Below are 6,000 nucleotides of genomic sequence, written 5' to 3'. Positions count from 1 at the left end.
CTATTAATCAGATTAAAGATCGCAGGGTAGGAAGTATCTTGTGAACACAATTGGTTGAGATATAAGAAAACATAAAAATGTCCCCATGTCCCCTAATAGACAGGTGAGATAGGAAGACAATGAGGCAGCTATGGGGAACTGAGTGACAGTAATAGAGACGCTTGAAGTCATGGTGCTCGGCCCTGTCCCCCCTCCGAGTAGATGCACACGGTCTTATCTCTCTTTCCTGTTGTCTTTTGTGTCTGGGCTTGGGTCCATGTGTGGAGAGGAGCGGTGCTGGAACCAGAAGGGTCAGAGATGACCCTATGATGAAGGGTGGCTCCTGCAAGAGGATGGAGCACAGAAGCCAACATCTCTCTCCCTGCTCCCCTATTTTTTACTGGAAATAGTAACAAATAGTAACAGGCTGAATGAAGTCCAAGGACATCATAGGCCAGCAATAAAAATGAGCTAGGGCCAAATCAAAGCTCATGTAATTAGGATGCTTTTTGGTGCCAATAGTGAATTCACACTGAGGTTAAATAGTAGCTGGGATTTATCTGCATGTGGAGCTGGCAAGTCCAGCGTAGGATGGGCTTTGGGGATACTTCAGGCTGCTCCCTGCCATCAAGGATCTGATTGCTTTCTGTGTGTCCATGCTGGCTTCCCTGCTGTTGGCTTTGTCCCCAGGGGGGAGATGGCCATAGACATTCCAAACTTCATGGCCCCCTTCTGTTCATGCACAAGGAACGAGTGTCTCCCAGCATGCCCAGATCAGGGATGAGCATCTTTCTTGGGAGCCTCAGAAAATCCTCCTCCCTCCAGGATAGACCTGGGATTTACCCAAGACAGAAGATAGTCAATGGTTGGGCTGAGGACTAGCTGAGGGCTACTGGGAGGTACGCTTAGAAGGCAGCCCCAGGCAGTACCATCCACCTAGTCCCAGAGGAGAATGTCATACGTCCCTTGAGAGTAGGGGCTGTGAGAAGATCAACCACAGTAGGACACCTACTGTAGGCTCTAATCCCAGTAGGGAGAGAGCCCATCCCATCACTTTGGGACAAGTGGGCAAGCCTGGCCCCAGGAACAGAGGCAGTGATGATGTAGCAATGGCTCTGCCAGGCTTGGCTGCCCATGGCTTTGCAGAGTGACCAGCAGTCCCAGGAGCAGCGGAAAAATCCCTCAGAAATAATAATGCACGAACTCTCCTTGAGTCCCCTGGAGAAGGAGGAGGGGAACAGGGTCATTGTTTTTAAACCCTGGGAAACAGGGTTTAAAATTGGGAAGTTGCCCTTCCCAATTGCATTTGGTGGCCCGGTAAACAGGGACCATGTGCCACTGCCACTTGCAGTTGTCAGCACAACTTGGATTATTATCCTGCCACCACCCCTATTCTGCCCTGAGGAAAAAAGGATTCCAATTCTGGGAAGGGTCTACTTGTCCTGCAGAGGTGCAAAGGGCCATTTTTTAAGACAACGGGCTCCAGACAGCATCCAGTCCATCATCCTCACCAGTAAGGAGTTTTTAGGGCATTCCAGAGGTAGGCCTAATTTTTGTCTATAATGCATGACCATGAACTGTATTGTACTAATATAATACTTTATAGAACCAGCTCTATACAGATATTTTTAAAAGACGAGTTAAAAGCAAGCATACATAAAGTTGCCATCTTGTCTTCCATCCCCCCGTGGACAAGAGAATAACTGCACAGGTGCCTAGACCAGCTTTGGAGACACCACTGTCCCAGAACCACCAGATATCAAGAGCTTTGAGAGCAGGGACCATGTTTTTTTAAAAAAATTATTATTATTTCAAAAAAAGATGTATGTCCTTATTGGAGAGAGAGAGCACACACATGAGAGTGAATGGGGAAGGGCAGGGGAGGAGGGAGAGTTAGAGGGAGAGAATCTCATGTAGACTCCTGGCTGAGTGCAGAGCCCGGCGCAGGGCTTGATCATACAACCCTGAGATCACGACTTGAGCTGAAACCAAGAGTCAGATGCTCAACTGACTGAGCCACTTAGGTGCCCGTAAAATTGTTTTTAGTTGTGGTAAAATATACGTAACAAAATGTACCATCTTAACCCTTTTGAGGTGTACAGACCAGCAGCAGTAAGTACGCTCCCACCGTTGGGCTGCCATCACCTCCATCCATCTCCAGGACTCATCTCATCCTGCAAAGCTGAAAGTCCATAACCACGAAGTAACATCTCCCCTCGCCAGCCTCCCCAGCCCCCCGCGACCCTCCATCCCACCTTCTGTCTCCATGAATTTGACGATTGCACGCACCTCAGCTAAGTGGAATCATAGCGTGCGTTTTGTTTTGTGTCTGACTTATTTCATTTGGCAAAACGTCTCCATGATTCATCCAGGCTGCCCCGCGTGTCAGAACCTCATTCCTCTTTGTGGCTGAGTAATACTTCCCCCCCCCCATTCTGTTTATCCATTCAGCCGTTAAAGTACACCCGGGTCATTTGTGCTTTCCGGCCCTCGTGAACAAGGCCACTGTGACTGTGGGTGCACAAAGACGTCTTTGAGATCCTGCTTCTAATTCTTTTGGGTGCATTCCCGGAAGTGGAGCTGCGGGATCACGTGGTGAAGGCATGTTCAGTTTTTTGAGGCTCCACTATATAGTTTTCCACGGTGGTCTCACTCCTTTCCCTTCCCACCAGCAGGTCAGGAACTGTGTTCTGCTTGGCTCTGTATTCCAATGCCAAGAGCTGTGCCTGCCATCTGGGCGTCAGGTGCTCAAAAAGTGTCCACGGTGTGAATACGCAAGCAAGAGGCAATTGAAATTCCAGTGGGCTCCAGGGAGCCAGGGGTGAGGCGGGGGTGGGGGCGGGAGAGCCTGGACCCTGTGGTCAACAGGAAGCTGCAGCAGCTACCCAGTGGGACCTGGGCTTGGATGCCGAATTACCCGTTTTCCAGCCAGGATGCCAAGAGAGCTGCCACTCCTGAGGATTCAGGCTGTGGCTTTTAAAACTATTTTCACCCTTCTAATTGGCTGGCAGGGTGAATTCTTCGTGTGAAAGAGCAAAGCTCTTAGAATTTCTGTTTTCTTCTTTTCAAAAAGGGCGCTGGCCTGGTCCGGGCCTGTATTCTGGGTTCATTCTGGTTCCCCAATAGAAGGCTCTTTCCTTTGCTTAAAAAATAGGGCTGTCATCCGATTTGAATTTTAACTGCAGGGTGAGGAGCCCAGAGGGAAACCGGAGCCGGGTGAGAGAAAGCGTGCAGGAAACTTAAGGAGGGAGCACTTTGTGGTCGGCCCACAGGGAGGACAAGCGGAATCCGAGGTCTGTTTCCCTTTGGTGGAACAGGTGGCGGGGGGCGACGGCGGGCTGGGCAGAGCAGTCTAGAGTGAAGGGCCCCAGGGCCGAGAACCTGGGGGCTGGTGAGAGGGTGGAGAGCGGATCTGCACGGCCAGGTGGCCTCGCCCCATGCCTGCGTGCCCCGGCACAGGAGGAGGGCAAGGTGCACGGTGGGTGCGGGACACGCATACTGGACAGACTCCCCCGGCAGGTTTCACTCTCCTGCCAGTGAGGGCGCTGCAATCCTTTTGTGCCCCGGCCTGCTCAGGCCTCTCGGAGGCCGCTCAGACAGTTGCCAGCAGTGGCTGGGGGAGGTTGGCCCACCAGGTGATCGAGAGGGAGCACCCCTGAGGAGATGACTCAGGTGTCCTTGTATGTTTCCTAGTAGGGTGTGAGATCCCTTCAAATGCAGCACAGAAATGGAATCCTGTTCCAAAGAGGTGTGCACTCGGCTGCATTCTATCCAAACCTGGTAATAGAAACCCATTGCCCCAGTGAGGAGACTCCTATAACGGTGGAGCACTTACCCATTCAACGAACACTTACTGTGCCCCTCCTTATAGTAGGGGATGGGCCCAGATAAGGCTCGAGGTACCCATGCTTGCAAGCTCTGGAGAAACGGTGGGAGGGGAGCTCACCATTAGACAGTCCATTTTCTTTTTTGCTGGTACCCACCAGTGATGTCCAAACAGTGATGGCCGAATGGTGATAGTCAACAGTGATGCCCACACAACAGCCATAGTTACCCTTTCCCTTTACCTGTTTTTTCAATACAACAGGGGATGGCCCTGTGCTCCTTTGGCATGTGTTTAAAAATAACACTTTGTGATATTTTGTCAAGCTTACATGCCCTTGAAGACAGGTTGGAATCAGAGGAAAACCTATAGCGTGGGATGCAGCCTGTGATCTGCGTATTTGAAGGTCCTGGACTTCTGAGTCACACCAGGTGCTTTAAATGGTGCTAACTCAATGTTCTGTGATGAGGGTTGATTCGTGGCCCTTGGTAGTATCCTTATACACAAGATTTATCCCTTATTCCTATATGTGGCTCATTTGTTATTGTGCTATTACATGTAACATTTATTGGGATTCTGTTATGAGCAGGATACTGAGCTGGAGGTTTAGAAGGACCTAATGGAGATTCTGATACTTGTCCCAGTGACAGCAGAATGGCCACCACCAAAGTGTCTGGGGCACTAGAGGTGAAAGTCAAGGGAGGGACTGGTCACTCGAGGAAGAGATCCTTGAGCCATCTGGGCTGCAGTGAGGGGGTGCCATAGGCGAGTTGGTATTGGACTCAGCCTGGGTTCTCCTGAGAGCAGAGTTTGGGAAACCCCTTGTGGCGGCAGCCAACCTGAAAAGGGCACCCCGGGAGCTGAGGTGAGTGAAAGCCCAGGGTGAATGCAGCTGGAAGGTGGAGAGGCTGGGCCAGGAGCACCGTGAGGCCGGCCAGCCCTGGCAACTCACGTGCCATCATGGGTCAGCTGACGGAGCCTTATGAAGTGCATCTCAGGCCTGTCCTCTGGGCTCTGCCTCCAGCCCCCATAGGCCATGGTGGGCCTACTTCCCACCGGCTACATTTGACTCACAGACCAGAGTTTGCTGACCTCATATGCATTGATGGACAGGCAAGGTGGCCAGACAATTCTTATATTTATATGAAATGACCCAAAAGGTATATTGTACTGGGCCTATTTTACTTTTAGGAAACACACAGAATGTTACACATCTTCGTGTGTGTGTGTGTGTGTGTGTGTGTGTGTGTGTGTGTGTATGCTCTCGTACATGCACAAAAGATCATTGAAATAGAACCAGTTTTTATAATGTTTGGGAAATCAGTAATCTGCCCATCCTGGCTGTTGGTTTTCATGTTTGAGGATAACCCGACTGGCCACACGCAGTGGGGAGGGGGTCACCTGGTTACCAAGTCAGTGGGTGCTCTGGGGGCTCAGAGGAAGCCCGTCCTCTGCCCAGGACAGGATCACGTAGCACAGGACACGAGCCTGATGGGCGGGTGTGCAGGTAGAGGGCCATTCTCTTCCCATAAATGCCATCCGGGCCTCATTCCCGCAGGTGCCTGCCACTCTGCATTCAGGGAGACAGTCTGGGTGCCACCCAAGCAGCCGCCTGCCTGCTGCCCCAGTGGCAGGGAGGGATCTGCGCCGGGTAGACCTGGGGAGTCGGCGGAGGCTATTCTATTGGTGGGCACTAGTCTTGGGGTTTTCCGGGGAGCTCTGGTTATTTTACTGATAAATACTGCATTTCAGGAAGTTTTCAACACTTTTTTAAAAAAGATTTTATTCATTTATTCATGAGAGACACAGAGAGAGAGAGAGAGGCAGAGACATAGGCAGAGGGAGAAGCAGGCTCCATGCAGGGAGCCCGACGTGGGATTCGATCCCGGGACTCCAGGATCATGTCCCGAGCCAAAGGCAGATGCTCAACTGCTGAGCCACCAAGACATCCCAGTTTTCAACACTTTCATTGAAAATTTAACTCATGCAAGGAAGGAAGCCTGGCCAAGAGTAACAGTGAATACATTTGCGAGTAGAACACCTGGAGAAAGCAGAGTGCGAGTGCTCGGGCTATAGCAGTAGACCTCGCCGTTTGCTGCCCCAGCCCCACCTGCCTTCATTTCCCGCGGGAGGAGGGCGGTGACGGGTGGCCCACACTCCAGGCTTTCGTTTCGGGTAAAATTGCCCCAGGATGTAAA

At 51.3% G+C, this 6,000-nt stretch overlaps 1 protein-coding gene across 1 annotated transcript in view; it reads left to right on the top strand.

Annotated features, from left to right (window-relative positions):
• Positions 1-3,229: 3,229 nt before the first annotated feature.
• Positions 3,230-6,000, top strand: part of C28H10orf90 (chromosome 28 C10orf90 homolog) — a 214,997-nt gene continuing 212,226 nt past the window's right edge. The window contains exon 1 of the transcript XR_007406752.1: positions 3,230-3,272. The gene's annotated coding sequence lies outside the window, so the exon portion shown is untranslated. The remainder of the gene's footprint in view (positions 3,273-6,000) is intronic.

This window comes from Canis lupus, chromosome 28 (genome assembly GCF_003254725.2).
Source record: "Canis lupus dingo isolate Sandy chromosome 28, ASM325472v2, whole genome shotgun sequence".
Lineage (NCBI taxonomy): Eukaryota > Metazoa > Chordata > Mammalia > Carnivora > Canidae > Canis > Canis lupus.
The sequence above is the reverse complement of the archived record's forward strand: the minus strand, read 5'-3'. Positions and strand labels throughout refer to the sequence as shown.